The sequence below is a fragment of the Balearica regulorum genome, chromosome 3 (assembly GCF_011004875.1).
Source record: "Balearica regulorum gibbericeps isolate bBalReg1 chromosome 3, bBalReg1.pri, whole genome shotgun sequence".
NCBI lineage: Eukaryota > Metazoa > Chordata > Aves > Gruiformes > Gruidae > Balearica > Balearica regulorum.
In genome coordinates, this window is record NC_046186.1 from 115,694,812 (window position 1) to 115,715,962 (window position 21,151).

General features: G+C 44.0%; 1 protein-coding gene across 2 annotated transcripts in view; it reads right to left on the reverse strand.

Annotated features, from left to right (window-relative positions):
• SERTAD2 (SERTA domain containing 2) overlaps nt 1-21,151 on the reverse strand; it is an 80,864-nt gene that overhangs the window by 20,164 nt on the left and 39,549 nt on the right. The window contains exon 1 of one of the 2 annotated variants that reach the window (XM_075749686.1): nt 1,910-1,929. The exons of the other annotated variant lie outside the window; for it this stretch is intronic. The gene's annotated coding sequence lies outside the window, so the exon portion shown is untranslated. Of the gene's footprint in view, nt 1-1,909; nt 1,930-21,151 lie in introns of those variants that run through there. 2 annotated transcript variants of the gene reach the window in all.

The window sequence follows — 21,151 nt, forward strand, 5'->3', positions numbered from 1 at the left end:
CTCAAAATGGTCTGTAATGATTTGTGATCAGTCAAGCTGATGGTCTTGTTAGAAATTACGTTCCATTATCAGCTAGAAACCCAAAAAGGAAAAGGATACTTTTAAAGGGAAGATTTCTTTAACCTGGAAATTGTCTCTCTCAAAAATCCACAAAGGAAAAAACCCCAAACAATTAAAATAGTGAATCTGCCAAAACAGAAGGCGATTAAGTGATGATTTTATGGATTCTTAAAATTGTAATTGAAAAGACCCCATCTGATTGAGGCTTAAACACCAAGACTGGTATTTCAGATAATACTCTGCTGAAGTCACTAAAACGGGAGGAAAGGGCATCACATCTAAAAACCTCCATTTGACTTTGCCAGTTCTGGAAGCCTCGGCACACCTTTCCCTTTCCACCCGTGCTATCAGCCATTCCTTTGAGGAGACCCAAACTCTGTTATCCTCTGTCTGCAGTACAGAGGTAGTCCTGAGCCAGATCTGCAAAGCAATTCACGAACCATTTACTGAATTTCAACCAGTGACTTGCAAATTGCTCAGGAGTTGGCAAAAATTAAAACCAGAATTTCCCCTGGCTGGATACTTTCTAGCAGCAAGGCACTGAAATTTGGTCCTTCTACTTCAGGAAACAAATATCTTCTTGAAATTACAACAGTCATAATAAAAATCACTAAATAAAAGGAAAGATTCCTTTTGTTTAGGGCCTGAGTGGAATGATACCTGTTCAGTGGGCTTCGGCCTACTCAAAAGCCAGCCAGAATATTTGTAATACTTGCACATATATGACTGTTTTTTGTTGTTTTGGAGGTTTTTTGGTGGTTGTTGGTTTGGGGTTTTGTTGGGGGTTTTTTTTGCATGTCAGATCCACTGAATTTCAAGGCCACATTCTGCCCTCCTTTACACCTGATTTGTAACGCAGCAGGATCTGGCCTTGCGTAATTGCGCTGTGGATGCACCCAGCCGAGCAGCGCCTGCCTTCCCAAGCTCAAAGTCCGCCGTAGGTTTACAGGCCCTGTGCCTGGGTGTGTGCACACTATCACCAGCACGATGGGCATAACCACAAACATTTGCTAAATAAGCACCTGGGCTCCATCCAGTCCGATATCCACAGCCCTGATCTTGCCATGTTATACTCGGCAGTAAAAGGCCTGAGCCTGTATCGTCCAAGTTTTAAATGCTTCTGACTTTGTTAGGTTGCTCCAATTTTACACTAGCATAAGAGAAAACTCACTGCCCCTTCTGTTTCCTACTGTAACTCCCCTGGGCCTTTCTTGGCAGGAGTTTATAGTCACACTGTAACTCAGATTGTTCCTCCAAACACAACTAGTACAACCTGCATCCACACTCAGAAGCACTCTCAACCAAGCACAGGTCATGATCCAAATCAATATGAGTAGAGCTCCTTCCTACGCTTCACACACAGCAGAGGCTCCACTGTGACTGGATGAGGTTAGGCTACATAAGGCGAATAATCCTACCACTGACTGTTCTTCGCATTGCCTCGCACCTGATTTAACAAGACCTTTCTGGCCAAGAAACTCCGCTCTGCAGCTCCAGAGCAATCTGACCAGAAGGTGTCTGCAAGGCCCGAATGCAGTTTGCCCGAACTTGTTAGTAAGCACTGAGAAACAGTCTGCAACTGAGCCACGAAATGCTGTACAAGGAAATGTGTCGGCAGAGGCTTCCAGAGCCTGCAGGAATGGGGGGAAAAGTCTGCGTGCCTGCGAGGAGGAGCCACCCAAAACACATCCCATTTTGGAACGGTGCACGCAAGGGCTTCCCGAGGCGCGGTAGCACAGATGTAATCATGCAGTCGTAGCCTTGACGCAGGCCCTCAAACTGCTCACACATGAAGGCAACACGGTAAAAGAGAAAGAACCAAACTCCATTTTTCTACAGTGGTACTGACCTGACATGGGCCACAGGCACAGTCTAAGCGCAGCCTTGTCTTTGAGCAAGGATGGTCAAAGCTTGCCTGACTGAGGCCAGGTCTCCTGTAGATCATTCAAAAACCCTCCCTGTGTTAAAGATAAATAAATGTACAAACAGAAATCAAAGACTGGAAAGATTGAGAGGGGGAGGGAGGGAAACAGACACCAGACTTCATAGGGCAATTCATTAGAAATACTACAGACTGCCAGGTAATCACTGCCTATCAACACGTGTGCTGATTAGGAAAGAGCAGAAACGTTTTGTGTGCTGGAACGTCAGCATCCCTCATGTTTTTCAAAAAAAAGAAAGTGGCAGTGAACTGCTTCCTATGTTTCTAATTGCATCCTTGGCCTTTTTCTTTATAATTGCAGTACACGTTAATACTGTGAGATTTCATCAGGTAATTGTAAGAACAAAACATCTTCATTTTCTCCCTGGATGTTTTTGCTTCAGTGCATTCAGGAGCAGATGGGCAAGTACCTAATACTACTACCACCAAAGCAGACAACTTTTTGCAAATGAAGACCCCATCAGCACCAGTAACTTGGGAAAAGCTGAATGAAGGGCCTGCCTACAGTCAAGGCTGCTTGTTCCACCAGAGCAGCGCTCCCCACCAAACAATGCAGGTCTCATGGGAAAGAAACAAGCACGCTACAAGCAAAGACATCATTAAACATGGCTAAGACTTCGTGCTGTCTCCTTTCAGGCCAGCTCAGGGGTCAATACTGACCTTCCGGAGCAGGGCCCTTCTCATGTAATGCTCAGCCACAAATAAAACCAAGCCCCTCAAAAAAAATTGGAGTGCTGTATTACTGCAGTCTGCACCTGTACCTTAGCAGGGAGGGAGCTGCACCCGTGAGATGGGCTGCTTTTCTTGAGATTTCAATTGCCTTTTTTTTTTTCTTCTGATACAACTATTCCACTGTAACAAGGCTGCCTCACACATCCCAAGGCACAGAGGAATCAGTTAAAACCAAAGGAAGGAATGCCTTCTTACTCCAATTTTAGCTCTTTTTTCCTTCATTTTCTGCTTTAGTCCATGGTTTTCTCCTTTAATGTTTTTGTGGCAGTAGGAGAAACACCATTCCCTAGAATACATTATATGCTTAATTATCATTCTCCGTTAGTTCTCTAGGAAAAAAAAAAACCTACAGGAGAAATCAGTTTAATTAATGAGTATGACCAAATGCAGCCTTAGTTCTAATGCAGTATCATATATTATATGTCCAGTTGGGCAGTTGATCTTACTTGGGTAAAATGAACAGAGATGCAAAAAACCCATAGAGCTCATGAATCAATATTCTGAGTGCAACTAGCCCCTTTTATACAGTTATTCTAAGTCTTCCTACAGATTTTGATGCCAATGTCTGTTCCCAAATACTGCCTTGGGTTCAGTAACTCAGGATTGGGCCTGTATAGTCTAGTAATAGAAAGCTGTTGCTTGGCATTACCAAGGGTTGTGCCACATGGTAAATTCATTAAGTAATTAAGAAAAAAACCAAAAACCTTAATCCAAGATAGCACTCAAATAGTTATACCCAGTAAAAATCCCTGGTGCGTGTCAAGGACAAGGGTGGCAAGGTTTCTCTGAAAGTCAGACTTGGTGATTTAGATGCTTTTCAAAAGGGCTACTCTTCAAGTATTAAATTATTAAGGAAATATTATGGAACAGGATTATCAGGAAAGAAAAAAAAAAACCAAAACACACAGCGTGCATTAGCTGGCTTAGGCAGAGGAGGTTTTGCTGCATTCCTCATGCACAGAGATGACTCCCTCCCTCTGTAATTCCCTGTGCACTCCCAGTCCTCTGGAGACTGCTGGTGTGCATCATCCTTGCTCCAGCTGAAACACACTGTCCTCTGACAAGAGATTCAGGCTGCCTACCACTGCTGTATATGTTCTCACATCTTTTTGCCTTTTCATAAACATCCGTGTTCTTTCCCAAATCCCATTTAGGCTGTATCACCTGCAAGATGTGCTTCATTTTTGACCCAGGCCAGACTGTTCACACAGACAGTGTCTGTGCGGCACACAGGCTCCTAAAACAGTCTCCCCTTTCCATTCTTGCTTTATGAGACACAGTGGATTGTACTTTGCATTGAGCTGAGTTTTAAACAATTTTAGGCTGCTTTTCTTTCCTTTCCAGTGTTCACTCTGCAGTCTCTATCAAAAGCACAAGTCATTCTTTCCCCGAACACTTGGTTACTTTCTTGAAGACAGGTTATGCTGATGTCCTGATATTCATGTCATACTGGGGCCAGTGGATTAAGAGGAAAAAAAAAATCTGCAGATAAAACCAAAGGCTCTGTTTTACAACCAAGGAGGGAATACTTCTAATAAAGAAAAAACACACAACTGGTGGGGGAAAAATACAGAGAGATGGCCAGTCTTCAGGCCTAATTAACCACTGGTGTAAACAGATGTCACTGCAATCAAGCCAGAAGACTTCGACCACCCACTAGTTTTGAGCACAAACTCAACATGAGCCTGAAAATCTTAACAACATGGGGCTGTCAAACATGCGAGCCACACACATGCTTCAATACAAAGGTCGTCACCATCTTCCTTACACGGATGCACTACCTGTTCCTGGTTCACTAGGGGAGAACAGCTCTACTGATCGGGCTTATTGTGCATGCTGCACATATTACAGCCCTTTTCTGAAGCAAAGCTACTCCAACAGAGGTCTATGTGAAGCCATACATTTCTGGAGCGCATATGCCCCCTGCACTCTTCTTATACGCACTTGAAACCTGGGAGTCACCTGGCTGCATAGGCAAGTTGGAATATGTTTAGCACCGCTCAACCCTGCTGAAGGTTTGGCTTGATAGACCAAACCGGGCCACCAGCAGGGTGACTAGAGGCTTCTAGAAGTGGATGTTCCTGCTCAGATTTGTTGCATTGAAGCACTGTACAACAGTAGTGATGTGTTTGAGGCTGGGAGGGCAAAACCAAAATGGTGTCATGGCTACAGTGTTGATGTAGGGTGTTATATAGCATTGCAATATATTATGTAGCACTTAAAACCATGTCACTGGAGTTCAATGTGTTCATGCTCAGATGCATTATCAGGTAATAAAACCTATTTCAATCCTTATTTGCATGGAAACATGAGTTAATACATCCATATCCAAACGAATGCACCCACCTCTAGTGCTTCTGCTGGCCGGAATACAACCTGTAGAGCATATTAAAGCTCCTACAGCATTTTGGGGGCTCGTGTGTTTTGTTTAAAAACAGTTTCTGCAGCTTCTTAGAGCCACTAGATTCAAGCAATGCTTACCAAGTAAGATAGAGGCATTTTCAAGGTAATTCAAATTTGCAATGATAAATCCTTCCTCTGGCTGTCCCAAGTGCAAAATTCTTTACAGGTAATGTTTATCTGTACTCCTTTCAGACAGATAGAGGTTTCTGAGGGTCTAATTTTAAGTAAACAGTGAGTGACCTACACAGCTTCTTTAAAAAAAAACAAACCCAAAAACCCACACCAAACCCCAATAAAGCAGAAGTTGAATCTGCAGGGCCAAATTTAGAAGAGGAAAAAAAAATGGAGCTGGCAAGAAACCTAGCACAAGAACATCAAATGTAGCATAAACTCCCACTGCCATTCTGTTCCACTACAAATAAATGAAGATCATATAGAACTGAACTCATTGAGTCAGCGCAGTGAATGCACAAGTCTTTCCGTTTTAACCCTTCACAAAACGTGTGATTTCTTAGATTATGTGCAAAGAGATTAAAAAAAAAACAAAGAGTGAATGAGTACATCAGTTGCTTTTACTGACTATGCCTGTGGTAATGATTCATTTTGCCTCTCTACATTCCCTCATGCTAGCACGGCTGAAAGTCAGCAAAAGCTCATACTGTATATGCAGGTAAACGGACTGTGGGTGAAGTATTTCTTAACTCTACCTAAAACCACCCCCTGTAACGGTCAGAAATGCATTTTAGCTTTCTGAAGAAAAAAGGAACTGCACAAATTAATTTAGGTTCTCCTCTAACCTTTTTTACGCTCTCTCACTTTAAAGGAAGCTGTTCATTTACAGTGATCATTAGCCAAAGGCTAAAAGAGGTTTACACCTAATTAGTATTCCCAAGCAAAGATGAAACACTAAATCACTGCAAACCCACCTAGTATTTAGGATCTACCACCAGGACAAAGAAAAAAGCTGAGAATCCACCATTTATCATCATAGTCCATCTTTGCCTTCCTTTCACACCTCTTATGCTTTCTTCCTCCAGAATGGCTTTGGGGTGCTAATGTCCTTGAAATGTGGCAGAGGGCCTAGAAGAGGGGAGAAGCAGCTGCCCTGCTTGGTCACCCCCATCTCTCTTGTACCACAGCATGTGTCAGGATTGGGGGGGGGGGGGGGGGCAGGCAGAGATATGTTGTGGGCAGGATGGCATGGAGGTAGGGAAACAGAGGTTGCATGTGGCATATTGCTCCCTAAAGCCAGTAGGGGCTGAGACAGCCATAAGCAGCTCTCTCAATTTTTTTTAAATTTTAGCCTTGGGGGGGGAGCAACATGGAGACATGGTGGGAGTACAGAGGGGAACAGGCCAAGGGAAACGAGTAGACCTAAGAAACAGGGGGAAGAGCTGCATCCCCATCAACGATGCTGCTACCAAGTCTGGTGAGTTCTCTGGTTTGATCTCTGGACAGCAGCAGTGAAGAAAATACCATGAGGAATATCACTGAGGCTCTCCCTGCTTCTTCTCCCAATCACGGACTTTCCCAGAACAAAGGGATAGGCAGAAGTTTCCCAAGCCCCTCTTTCTTTTACAGAGAACGTCATTTTCCTGCAGAGATCCAGCTTTACAAAACAGCTTCTATCAGTTTTATTTGTAGAAAGATAGATATGAATGGCTGTCTTGAGCCATAACTCTTGTTCTACGACCAGCCCACAAGCGCAGCTGGTGGCCAGGTACTTCACAGAAAGGGACCAGCCTATTTGCAATAGCTGGGCAGAAACAGGCACCCTCTGTGAGGGGCCAAGTCAAGGAAAGATGATTGCCCATCTGTTATAACTCATGCCCCAGGGAATTTTCTAATCATCCACATCCAGGGGATATTCCTAGTGTAATTCCTGCTAAGCAAAAAAAAGTCCTAATAGTCATAAAAGTCATACTTTGCTTGCTTACCTACACCTATAGTCCAAGTAGTGTTAACCATCAGGTTAAATATTTTTTCTTCACACCCCCCCTCCCCCCCAACTGGTCTTCCGCTAACTTTCCTTAACTCTTGACTGGATGTTCAGCCCCTGCCGTAAGAGCAAAAGAAGAAGTTAGGCAGATGTCAAAGTGCTGATAATTTGACTACACACACACACAAATACTATTCCCATGCAGGTCAGACGACAGAAACCTCTTTTTGATGCCAGCGCTCTTCAAAGGAAACTCTTTCTCATCTGAGCAGCTGGGAAAGTGCAAGTGCCCACACCTCTAGTTATGGGGTTTGTAGAAAGAGCTGCCCCCCAAGAACACTGGTACATTCCTCTTACCAGCAAGAAGGGAGGCCTGATATCTGATGAGTTTGTTTTGGTTTTAAAACCAGAACAACCTAAAACAAACCACCTCTGTTAGAGAAACATTGTCTTCCATGAGATGTTCAGGTGAAAGACCTCAGACTCCCAACATATTTTTGCTAGCTGTCACAGCTGATGCGGGCAAAATCATGAGACAGGAATGCATTTGTTGTTTTGAACTTTTTTCTTTCATTTAGCAAAGATTCCCCTTAAATAAATGGAAGCAGGGAGATCTTGAAATAAGCCCTAGCAAGTTTTAATCACACTTTTTCTTCTTGTGAGCGAGCCGTCATTCAGTAGCTAGGTGGTTCTAAATAAAGAACTCTAGTCAACAACAGGAAATAACTCCCACAGAAAAAAAAGGGCAGAATACAAACTCTCAGCAACTCTCGTACATAGCTCACAACGGCCTTTTGTTCCATGCACATTAAGTCTAAAATCTTTAATTTCAGAACATGTTCTTGCTCTAAGTAATTAAAACTTTTTTTTTCTTGTTGCAAGTACGGATCCCTTCCTTGCCTTTCTTCCAAAATAGTCACATCTAAGAGTTGGAAAATCACAAGCTATTCCCATTTCATTTAATAAGTAAGGACATTCTAGGAACACCATGCGATGACCAGGATTTTCAAAAGTTACTGATGGTGGGTTTTTCTTTTTACTGTTTTTTTGTTTTTTTTTTTTTTTTGCAGGGGGGAGGTGCACCATTGTGTCCTCAGCTGCAAACAGTTTACATCCTTCTTAACGTTCAGAAACCACTTTGTGTTCAGAAAGTACAGAGCACCTGGTCTGTGGGGAGGGGGATAAAGGAGAAACCACACATCTCTAGCCACTTTTTAAAAACTCAGGCTAGCGTCTAGAATTGTCAGCTTTTAAATTATACAAGACATCATGGGCCAATGCCTGCAAACATTACCAAAGACCACCTGTCTTCTCCTGGAAACAGTCTTTCCAAATTCAGCAGAACAGCCTGGCACTGGGATCTGACCCAGCCGTAAGACAAGTGCCACACACGAGAAGCACTGGCTGTGCTTTGTGGAGGAAACATTTTCAACTACAGCCCCAGGATTTCTGGAGTTTTGACAGTTCAGATTAACCCGCCTGGGTTGACAGGCTACTCCTGCCTTTGCTGCACAGGTTAGGCAGAGAGGACAACAGCATCCCTGCTGATCCCACTCCTCAATTCTCTTCCTCCTTCCAGCCTGTGGTTCATCCTCTTGGTAGGAAAACAGCAATAGTCCCTGGCTATGGGAGAGAGCCGAGTTGTTAGCAAAGCTGGTTGGAGCTGAATGTGTCCAACTTCTTCAGGCAGGAGAGTACAAGAAGATGCACCTCAGACTGCTCAAGACAAGGTGCTTTGACATGCTCTAGGAGGAAATCTTATCTAGCATGGATTTAGGCAGAAGGGTGAGTAGGACAAAAGCCTTTAGGAGATTCTGGAAAGCAGGCTGGGGACAAAAGCAGCACAGACCAACCTGGAACAAAATATAAAAACTCCAGTTAACAAGAAATGTAGCCATACCAGCACTGGATGGATGAGAAACCAAGGGCATATAAATAGGAGGAAAGAAGGAAAAGAACACAAAACAACGCAAGAGTTTGTTCTGGTAAAACTTTAGGCTGTGAAATAGCATCAAAAGCTACTTTCACAGGAGCATGTCTAGCCTATAGTGCCCACAATAGCTACACAAACAGTTCTATAGTCTTGATAGTGGGGCTTTCAGGAAAACCAGCATTAACAATTTGTTGGTTTTGTTGGCTTTTTGTTTTCTTTTCTTTTTTTTTTTTTTTTTAAAGTGATTCCTTAAAGTTTTCACTTGTAGACTGGTGCTGTCAACAACGAAGCTCTTCTGTTAGGTGTCATTTGGGAACATACCTCAGTCTTACCACAGCTTCCAGTTTATGCTGAGCAAAGATGATCTGAGGTTCCAAGAAAGGGGATAAATTCCCCTTTTCACCCTCAAAGAAATTTCATCTGCAATCCCTCAGAGTGGTAAGACTGCCCCCTCAGTGGAGAAGTACAACTCCAAAACATGCATACTGCAGACTTGGGCCAGATTCTCTCATCTCCATTAGGTCGCAGCAGGCACAACTTCGTTTATAAGAGACAGAAAGAGACTTATCTCCATACAAAACTGGCAGTATCAGACCAGAAGACAGAAGCACCTGGCAATCTGATCAATAGTCCACAAATGGCTCCCTTTGCTTTGCTGGAGAAGTAACAGGGTTAGGGCTAGTGAAAAAAAAAAAAACAAAAACAAAAAAACCCAGATTGCAGGACTGAGCAGAATATACAAAAATGCACAACCAAATTGCCTGAAAAGAATACACTGGTTGACTCCGTCTGGCTTCAAAAAAGTGTGGTTTTGGTGTGCCAGGGGAGGAATTTTAAGATGGCTGCTGCTTGTTAGGTCTCTGCAGAAGGTGGGAGAGTGCCTTTAGGAACCTTGCTATGATTTGTGGCAAGTATCTTCTGGAGTACAAACACATATACAGCAGATTTTAGTCGTCAGCTGATTCCAGCATCTCTCCATCAAATCACCTGATGTGGCCCTGTTCTATTACAACCTAACTGTAAAACCAATTTCATTTTAGAAATACATCCTGGTTTAATTATACAGCTGCAAGAATCAAGGTTACAGATCCAGACTGGATTTTTGTAGCTGGGATATGTGAACTAGCTCAGTATCTGTGTGTTTGCGTGCATCATCAAAAGTTTACAGGAAGACCAAATCCAATTTGCTTCCTAATGCAAAATGAACACATAGGCTGAAGCAACTCCACATTCAAATCTAGCCCAGAATAAGTCTTGGTGGTTGTATTATAAAGTCCTCGAAAGTGGGTTCAAACCTGAACTTGCGGAGTTCTTCAGAAAGGAAGAAAAAGCCATGTAGCAAAGTATCCTAGAGCAGCTGCCCCACCATTTCTCAGCTCTCACCCATTAGGTTAAATACTACACTGATTTCAGTGGGACCAGCACACTTTAAGAGATGTAGTCTCTCTGTCTTCTTCCTCTCTCTCACTGAATGATATTTCTGCCCACGTGCACTGACACATACAGTGTCTAACAAGGCTGTGATTCATTTTCAGTTTTAGTCATGCTCACAAGTGATGTAGCACACTCGCTGTGCCTTCAGGAGCTGCGTAATTTAGCTTCATTTTCTCTGCCCCCATCCTGCATTAAGTGAAGTTCCAACAAAGCCAAGTCATCTCCCACCAACTCACCCTCCCACCTGCTTGGGGGATGTGTATGGCAGGAGTCCGAATAATAAATAATAATAATAATACTAAAACAACAATAATAATAATATTAAAAATATAGAGAAGGGGATGAGAGCTTGAGAGATACCGTGAGAATTGTTAGAAAGCTTTGTAACATCTACAGGGAGTGAATAATAACGATGGGATGTATACTACGAGATCACTGAAGAAGCTGTATCAATTCTGAATCATCTCCCCTAACATGTTAAAAGCAGCACTGCACCTTGCTTTGTGAATATCATGCACGTTCATGCTAAAAAATGATTGACATTAAATCGGAATCCCTGATTTACAAAGGCAAACACCTCCTCGGCCTCTCCCACAGTAACCTTGTAGCAACCATTTGCTTGCCCTTCATTCTGTTGCAGTGACTTTGACCCAGTGCAAACATCAGGGAAAGCCATTAGCACATCTCAACTGCAAACCTCTCCTATCCAGTGGCTACCATCCATCATGAATTACACACGGTGGTTTTGTGATACAAATTACAAGCTGCTTCTGAGCTAAGCTCCATGTATTTGAGGCATGAGGCCAAGCTTGAACAAAGTGGAAGACGGGCATTTTATTTGATAAATCTCATTATCTCACAGACATTCAAAATTCATCTCAGACACAGAAACGCATCACAAAGTAGTTCTCTAGTTATATGGAAGAGCCAGGATGCTTTAACATGTAAGTTAAAAGGTGTTTACACCCCCATCACACTAACATTTCTAGCTCTACCCCCACCTTCAACCTGGAACTATGTTTTGATGGAACAGAAATCTTGATTTTCAAAAGAAAAAACACTCAAATGCATTTCTTCAGCAAGCGTCCCCAGACAAAAGTGAGTCACTGCAGACTCCTTCAAGCAGATCTTAGTGATCTGCATGATTTCCTTAATCCTTAACCGATGACACAGGGAAAGAAGAATCAGCACCAAAAGCTAGAAGGTACTTTAACATTACAGATACAATACCAAGAGGGTCGCTGTCAGCACAGGGCTACAGCTAATTAAGAGGACACATACAGTCTTTCTCCCTTTACGTGAAACACATGTGCAAGGCTCCCCACCACATAAGACACACACACTCCCCAGCTCAGCAGCCTTTTCTGGTTGCTGCCCCTCATTCATGACCAACACAAGCAAGCCAGAACAGAGATAAAATTCCTTACTTGCTGTAGGGGCCCATCTCCTCCTCTTCCTCACTCACTAAATGCTCACTCAGTTTGGCCACACAGCTCACCAGCCCACTTACTAGCATGTCCCCAATTTGGGCACACTTAGCGATCCTGCAAAGGCAGAGCCCAAGAGGACACCAGAGTTTCAGGCCACCCCAGGCTTGTCCAAGCCTAATGGTTGGGGAAGGTGGAGTTCCTCTCTCTGCCTTCCCACCAACCTCCTCTTTTCTACCAGGACAAGCCTGGGCTGATCAGAGGCTGAAGAAATACATTGAAATTTCCTCATAGTCGTTTGTTCCTGATCCCTTCTCCTCCTCTGAAGCTCTCAGCTCTATCAAAGAAACAGAGGAGGGACCACAGCCAGGAAAGGGTTGATGTACATTTGTGATGTATACCATACACGACTGGGAAGGAACTGGATCATCCCGTGAGGCTGATACCACAAAGGGCCCTAAGAGCTCTGAAACACTGGGAGAAGGATAGTTCCTGGGGCTGGATACTTGTTGGGAGTAACGGGTCAGGCAGAGAAAGCAGCGGACTGTGATTTCATCAGACGGGCTACTGCCTCATTTTGCAAATTGAAGAAATGAGGCACAGGGAAACGACCGGATGGCTTATTGTGGAAATGAAAGTCAAGCCTATGTGTTTTGATTTCCAGAGCACTCAACGCAAGTCCAGCCTTCCTCATCCATGAAGTCGCATTGTAAATATCCTCAGGGCAGGGCCTGCACCTCTCATTTGCTTTACGTCTGTGGCTTCCAATCTTTCCTAGTTTGCAGATCCCTTCATGCTTTCCAATAGGGCTGTGCGTTTAAACCCGCTGACAACAGGCTTGCTTTCCCTGGCTTTCCTGCACATCTTACACATAGCCTGTGGATCCTTGTGAGATGAAAACCATGATCTGTTCTCCCTTGTTGTGAATTCCAGTGTGTCCCTCTCTTCCCACTGATCCCTGTACACTGCAAGAGACAGCAGCAGGCATTTTCAAAGTAGCCCTAACTCAATCTAGTTGCCCTAATTCAAGATGAAAGCACAGAGCTTCCCTGTCACTTCAGCATTTCCCATCTCAAGGTAAGGGAGCTGTTGATCTCCCACATGAAAATGTATTATGCTGTCAGCCCAGCCTAAGGGCTGTTATTTAATTTACTTGAGGAGGTAAGTGAAAGCCCCTTCATGCAAATGCTTACAATGTGATCTGGAAAACAGCAGGCGTAATTAGATAAAATGGCAGCAAAACCCACCAGGGAAATAATGTTAATTCATGAGGATTTTCCTTTCCACCTCCCTCTCAGCAAGACTTGAAGCCAAGGAGGGGAGAAAAATAAATAAATTAAATCAGAATGTACCTCAATGATCTATCTCTTGGTGAAACAGAAAAACAGTACAGCAACCAGTGGGGTCATCTAAAAGATGTCTCAGCATGCCACCTCTGGCAGGATTGGCAGCCCATGCTCCTAAGTAATGAAGCACTGAAAGCAAAAATTGCTCTGTCACTGTCATAAGTTATTCCAAGTAAAGACATAATGAGCCAACATCCCTAAACTTCACACCATCTCCTGATCAAGGCCTAACCAGGCAATGGAGAAGACATGTCACATGATAACGCCATCACTGCAAACTCCTAACTCCCAGTAACAATAATAAAACCAGAGCTCTTTTGCAAGTCTTGAGAACAGATCTGGCATTTCCAACCCACTCAAATTCTTTCTCTCAAAAACATCCAGGAAAGGGTTTTGACCAAACTGTGTCACAACATCATCAGTAAAGGAGAGCGCTAGGGCACCAATATGAACAGCAGCGATGCTCTCACAGCGGCCTTAGGAAGCTGTAGTTCTGTGTTTCAATTTCTGCCGGCTTCTCCCTCCCACCCAGAAGCCAGCCAGGAAAGTCACCTCCTGATTGCTGACCTGCCACTACCAAAATGGATTCCAATTAGCCAACTCACTCACGGCTATTAGGAAAGCAAGACATTTTTTGTTGTTGAGTAATTACTCCTCATGAAATGGCTTACATCCCTAGTTGATTAGGTCACAACACACTGTGAACAAACTGATGTAACAGAGATATCTTTAACCTGCTAAATTAAGGCATACTTTCTCAATATAGAAAACTTAATTGAAGCCATGCATAGGGTACTTACCAAAGGCATCTAGACACAGAATTGTAACATTCACAAACAAACAATGGCAGAGACTGAAAGACAACCCATACACATCCAACTTGAATGTTACTTGTGGAAAAAAAAAAAAAGCTGGTTTGTTTGCTTACTGTGAGGATAGTAAATGACTCAAAGTGAACAGAGTAGTTTGACATCAACACTTAAATATATAATGGCAATATTCAGGTGACACATATGGAAGAAAAGAGATTGTTTATTTCCCTATATACTTTCACCCAACTAACAAAGCAAAAACCTCTTCTTCTAGTCAGGGATTGACTTGTTAAAGCAATCAGAAATACACAAAGTTATTTTTTATACAAAGTCCAAATGACCACATAGTAAGTGCCAGCCCTGCCACAGCGTGAGTTCCCAAAACACAGTCCACGAAGCCCCCCAGAAGAATCTTTGACCACATTCAGCCCAGACTGTATTGCAAATAAGTTTGATCTCTCCCTTCACACAATCCCAACCTTTAGCGTCCCTCGGCAAACAAATGTTCAGCTGCCTGGAGAACAGCAGCTCCACTACCATTTCTATCAAGTCATCCATTGTAGTACACTGGTTTACTTAAAACCAAACCCAATTCCCAAGCCCGTAAATACCAATGGCTTCCTGATTTTGGGACTTGCCCATCTATTAAAAAGGAAGCCGTTCGCTTTACGGACCATGGCCCTAATCTTTCAAACAGTTACGCCTGTGCTTAGCAGAAGCACACAAGCACTTCAGTCCAATGTAAGCATTTGTCGACACGAGGCCAGTATTTCCTGTTGCAGTTAAAAACACATTATACAGTTAGGGTGGAAAAAAATATGACTGCAACACAAAATCAACCCTTCTCTTCCCATTTCGGGGGGTGGGGTGTCAGGGAAGCACTCGCAATGAAAATATAAGCAACAAGGGCCCGGATAGAGTGAGTGCCATGAACAGCTTTATACCATGTTGGCTTTCTATGTCGGGAAACCGACTGGGTGTCATTTAATCTCCTAGATTAAAATCACTTAGCGAATATTGTATTGTTTCACTGTTCTCGCTGTCATTTCAGTGTTCGGGGCCTCGCCGGAGCTCTGCTGCTGGCTAACTTGCCACTAATGAAACCTCGCATGGGAGCAGCTGCCGGAATCTGTGTCAAACTGCATCTGGCACCCATCTATCTTCCAGCCATCTAAATTCACCTCTGAAATCATACAAAAGCAGCCGCAGAGCTCCCTGCAGCCACTCCAACACACCAGTCTTTGTCTCATCAAGCCTGTTAAGCAATTTAAAGCAATTTTTTTTTTTTAATTTGCCTTGTATTTTACAGCAGCAGCTTTTTTCAAAAGAAGCGAAGAAGTTAAGAAAAAAAATAGGGGGCAGGGGAGAGAAGGGAAAAAAGTGCCTTTTTTTTTTTTTTTTTTTTTTTTTTTAAACCCTGTCAAGCTCTCAGTAGACTATCATTAAACCAGTTTTGGCTGAAACTGTATGTTTAGGGGTTTTCCAATGGAGACACTCTGGTGCCTGCAACACTCAGACAGGGAGGGGAGGCTGCTATACAATTGTTGAATTGTTGTCATGGCTATTAAATATGCTGTAGCACAAATACCCAACAGGGCTGAAGGTTTGCAGTGTATTGGCTCTGGAGAGGTATCAAAAATACTGGTATTAACTAGCAGATAACTGAGTTATACAGACACTGAATTGATTAAGTCAAAAATTGTAAAAGGTTTATTAACTTCACTCCAATCCCTTCCCTCCCTTCCTCCCCCTCGCCCCCCGCTTCAGGCTTAAAGTACCCTGTAAATTCAAAATATTTGACATTTACTGTAGCGTTAATTTAACTGAGTCTCCTCTAACATTTGGGGTAAAACTGCCTCTTCTCTCTTTGCATTTCTGCAGAGGACAGGAGTTTTGGTCCACCGTCTCGTTAGGCTTATGAGCAGCAGTTTGAGAGAGTGGCACAGTAAAGCCATGACTTGCTGACTAAAACAGGTTAATAAAAAACAGGCTAGTGACTGAAATTGAAACTTCTCATTTCTCTCAAGAAAAGGGTGTATTGTCAAGATAAAGTAGAGCCTAGCATGTCTATTAAGCAACTTCCAGAGAAGCCCTGCTCAAAACAGCAGTATGGCAAGCTCTACCATGCGAGAGGAGGGAACGCGGCCCCTGGCGCAGGCACAGCCACAGCCCTGCCAGGAGAGATGCCATCCTCTCCAGGCCAAAACTTAGCCAGCTGCCGGGAAGAAGCATTAAAGAACATGGCGTGTGGAGGGCATGGGATGTGCTGGGCTCCCCTCCCAGGGTGAAGTTATCCATCCAGCCAAACAGGTCACGAGCCAGGTCTCGGTGACATCCAGCTATACGGCATGGAGGACTCTAGGTGAGTGTGCCAGGCCTACCATAAGGGCACTGGTGGGAGAATTCAGGAGGCGTTTCCTAGACTGAATGCTGCTAACTGCAGAAGGAGCAGGAGAAACAGGATCTGTCAACCCAACTAATTAAGGTGCATTTTCCCCACGCAGACTCATACACGTCTCTCCAGGCTATAGGGCCCTCATTTCTTGCCTCAACCCAAAACAGATTGAATGTATTTTGCATTTCTATGACAATTTGTTCTCAGCACTTCTCAGGAAGGAGAAGCACAACTTACATGTCCTAAGAAAATGTTTGCATGCTCACAGACACCTCCATCTCTGCTGCTAAGTGCGTTGTGTCCATCCCCTTTGCAGCCAATCTGTTGCAGCAACTGGCCCTGTTACTCCATGCTAACCCCATCTGAAAAAAACCTGAAAGTGTGCTCCTTTCCTGCGAGCTTCCCAAAGTAACCACGTAGATGGGAAACTGCATTCTTGCGCAAAGGCCTGGCCACTGATGTTACTGTTCTTCTGCCCACTAAGTAAAGAGAAGACTTGTTTATGTCCAGTGTAGGGTCACATTGTAAGGATGCCCAAAATCACCAGTTCTGAGAGGCCAAGTGAATATCCCAGGCAGCCCACTCCAGCCCCCAGTTGAGTTCTGCAGTAGGACTGACAACAGCCCCTGAACCATGGCCACTAGGAAAAGCAACCATAGATCAACAACTCATTTTTTACAGGCCAACAGGCCGACCTCTAGGCAGCATTGGAACAAGTCAGCATAAAGGTGACAAAGCTCTGTATACCATTATAAATCATCCAAACCAGACAGCAGAAAATCTGTGTGCTGATGGAGTTAGCTTATACCTTTTTCTATTTTTTTCTTTTTTTCTTTTGTAAACAGAGTGCTCCCCTCTGCCATCTCCAAACGCCCATATGGCAGGTATCACAAGGGGCGTTCTCACATCCCGCTCTCCAGAAAGCTGTTCCTGCTAACCAAGCACTCGCACAGCACGCTCTGCGTCTCGTCGGACATCACACCAACAGATGACGCAAGCAGTGCTTGTTGTCCAGGTGGTGGTGTGTGACCTATTTCTGGGCTACAGAAGTTTGGTTTGGAAGGGATATGCAATGTCTAGTGACAGAGGAAGGAGGAGGAGCAAATCATTGTAAGAAAGGCAGGAATGAATCCTAAATCCTACGTACTGGGTCTGTGTTTTCAGTGGGAAGTAAGAGGCCAAAACAAAGGCATAGTGTCACAGCCTTAGGACCTCACCAACCTGGAAGAGAAAGCATCCCCACTGCAGGAAGTAGAAACTTCTGCTGCTTGCAGCACTAACATCACCAATAGCTGATTTCCTTAACAGCACATGGCATCACAAAGGAGAAATACTTTAAAGACAGATAGTAAATTCCCTCCTCCCCTGCCTTCCAACAAGCCCATTCATTCAAAAACTATCTGCTTCCCCACCTGATCATTAATAGACAGTACCTGCCCAGCACCACTACCAGGTGTCTCAGGTTTTATACATGTATAAGCTGTACTGTAACTGGGGCAAATGTATTCTCTGTTCATTTACCCAGTGGAGTATTTCTTCAGTCATTCCTCTCTCATGATATACACAACCTAATGAGCTCCGTAGCAACTGGGTAAATTTTCACAGCTAACTCCCTCTTGCAGGATTTTCTTTGGCATGGGCTGAAGCATCATTAGTTTTCTTGTCACTTGATGATTTTGCTGTATTTTAGAGCGACTCCTCTGACCCATAAGGAGGCCAGCACTGACCTACACATACAAACAGTATTTGCAAATTTACACCCTTGGCCTCAGGTTGCAATCCAGAGGGCATCCCCAGAGGTTGCCAAGAAAGCAGAAGCAAAAGATGTTGATTTGCACAAGGCATAGCACTCCTTTAGTTAAAGGAGACTGTTGGGTGGTCTGCACGCACTTTCTTGAAATCTTTGGGGCCTTCCAACCCTCCCAACCTGCTGATCTCTTCAGCCTTAGGGAAGTCTCCCCAGATCTCTGTATGTAAGCTGTCCTGGCACTTCAGTCCACACACACAGTCCCCTACAGAGCTGTGGTTGGTTTGTGCTATGTGGCATGTGCACACGGTCTATCCAGAAAAAAAAATAATATAACAAACAAAAAACTCCTCTCCAAAATACCCCATTCCCTCTATTGATTATGGAAATGTCTCAATTTCCAATTTGCAGGAACTCCCGGGAAAGCAGGCAAGTCTTTGTGCCTACATCCCTTGCAATACCACTTGGGGGAAATTACTGTTTAAATAATAAAAGGATTTTTTTTAATGGGGAAAACCAGAAAACTGAATAGAGCTGGGTTTGTATCAGGTGCTCTGTTCACTTAATGAGTTTTTCTGCAGTGTAATAGTTTTTAAAACAGGGCAGTCAAGAATTCCCTTCTCCAGTTATCTATAAATCAGGGCTGGAGAGAGAAGAAACAGTGCTAGAGTGTGGTATGCATCAGTCTGAGCAATCGCTCCAGCAAGTCATGCAGGTAAACAGCTACACAGCCTCAATTAGGAAAAAAAAAAAAGTCATCTACAAACCAAATACAGAAAAAAGCTTACAACTCCACCAACCAGCCATGCTTAATCTGTTTAAAGAGGGGGGAAGAGGCAGCTACCTCCCACACCCCCTCAGCAGACACTGCTCAAGACAAGCAGAGAGACCAGGTTCTACTTTTAGGAGCTTCAATCGCAGAAAGAGCACCAGACACTGGGACAAAACCATTTAGCAAGGCAGTCATTGTGTCCTGACTGCACTCCTCCATAAGCTGTGCGAACAAGCTGCGTGAACAAGCTGTGCAAATGCGCTGGCTGACAGGCAGAGGGTCAGTCGCAGGGCTGGTATGTTTAATGGTATGCTTGAGCCATACCTCAAATTGTAGGGGTCACCAGAAGACGGCACAGAGATCGGAGCACGGAGCAGTATGGAAAGAGCAAGGGAGGAAAGGAAAGCACCTGAATACAGAGAGAAATAAGGGCTAGAAATTGGGGAGGGGGCTTGCAGGCAAATATGAGAAAAATATATATACACAGCTGCCAACTGGTGTAGGAAGAGCTTGAAAGCAAGGAGATGGGAAGGGAAAAGTAAAGGCAAGAGGGGGATCTAGACCTGACTATGGCAGCAGGAAACAGTTTTGGGGCTTTTCACATACACATTCATCTGGATAAAAATAATAATGACCAAGATGTGAGTCCAAGAGGACAAAGATGGGAAAATCTGCTAAACAAGAAGCAAAAGATGATCCAGTTTGGACAAGAGGTTTAAGCAGAAGGAAATCAAGAGGAGAGAAGGAAGTTTGGAAACTTATGTAGAGAAGATAACAGCAGGATTTAGCAACCATAAGGAATGAGAAGGGGGATGGGCAAGGAGAGGGGAGTTAAAAACAACAGACTCGCAAGCTATGTTTCATGGCACTAATTCAGCAAAGAAACAGCCTCAAATGGACGTAAACAATGGACTATTCATTAGGGGTTTCATTCCCTGCAACCCAGCATACTATTGTCTACAAGTTTTAAATACTCCCTTCACACACACTAAATTACAGAAACGTGAAACATCAGATAATCTCAACAACTTGCCTCAAGAATCACTGCCCTCAAGGATGCACCATGCTCGGCAGGCTCTTCTTCCAACCATCTGCCAGCACGTGTAGGAAAATAAATGATTAGGACCCCAATGCAGCAGTTCTGTAGGGGTCCAAAAATAAAAAGCACTCTGCAAACATCTGAACAATGCACATAATGTTTGTGAAGCTTAAAATGTAATTTTGCTCTTGCCCGCTCCCGTCCATCTCCCTCACTTTTAATGTAGGAGGTGGCTGTTCCATGTGTCATATCCAATGGCCACACCACCACCAGCCATCTTTGCAGGGCCAGAGCTGATCGGTCTCCCTACCTGCCCTCTTTGTGCCATCGCTAGCACAGCTAATCAGTCTCTTAAGTGCCATACTTTGCTTTTACACCGCCTGAGACGCTGAGGCCAATGGGGAGCAAAGACTAGGCTGCAGAGCCTGTGAGCCAAGCTCAGGACTAGGGAAAGACACTCAATGCTGCTGTGCTTAGGCAGATGATGGTTTCTCATAGCAGCTGGCACTTCATAAGTAGTTAGTATCAGGGTTTGAAGCTTGTAAGGCCAAGTACTGCTGGTGCAGAAATCAAGAAATAGCACAGAGGAAATCTGATGGTGCTATTTCCATTTGGCTGGTAGGAGGTGAGCCATGCACATCTGGGGTCAGAGTGCAAGCTGCAGCAGCCAGCCTGAAATTCATGCACATACCTTTGCACGAGTGAAGGACAGGCAGTGACTAACAGCACAGGTAGACGAGCTCTGTGAAGCCTTTGTAAGCTGTCCCACCCTAGCATCCTTTCCACCCTGCAGCAGGAGCCTCCCACACTTACAGAAGATGATGCATGCTTGTATCTCACACTACCTATCTGACAGAGCAGCTAAACCAGCAATTCAGAGTTTGGGGCTACATTTTCAGTTGCAGAAGGTACAGATGCATATTTCCTTCTGCTGCTTCTGTTATGATGAGGAGCAGCTTGGATAGTTAGAGAATATGTTTGACATCTGTATTTGCTCATCAGAGCTTTGGGTGTTAGAGCTCTCTAGTAATATCCTTTCCTGAGCACTGGGGTACATGACAGGGCATGCCAGTATCATCTGTATATCCTCCTCTTGCTCTCAAAGGTGACTTGGCTCTTTGGGCTGCCCTAGTGCAAGCACTCACCACCTCAGATTCACAGCCCCTTGGA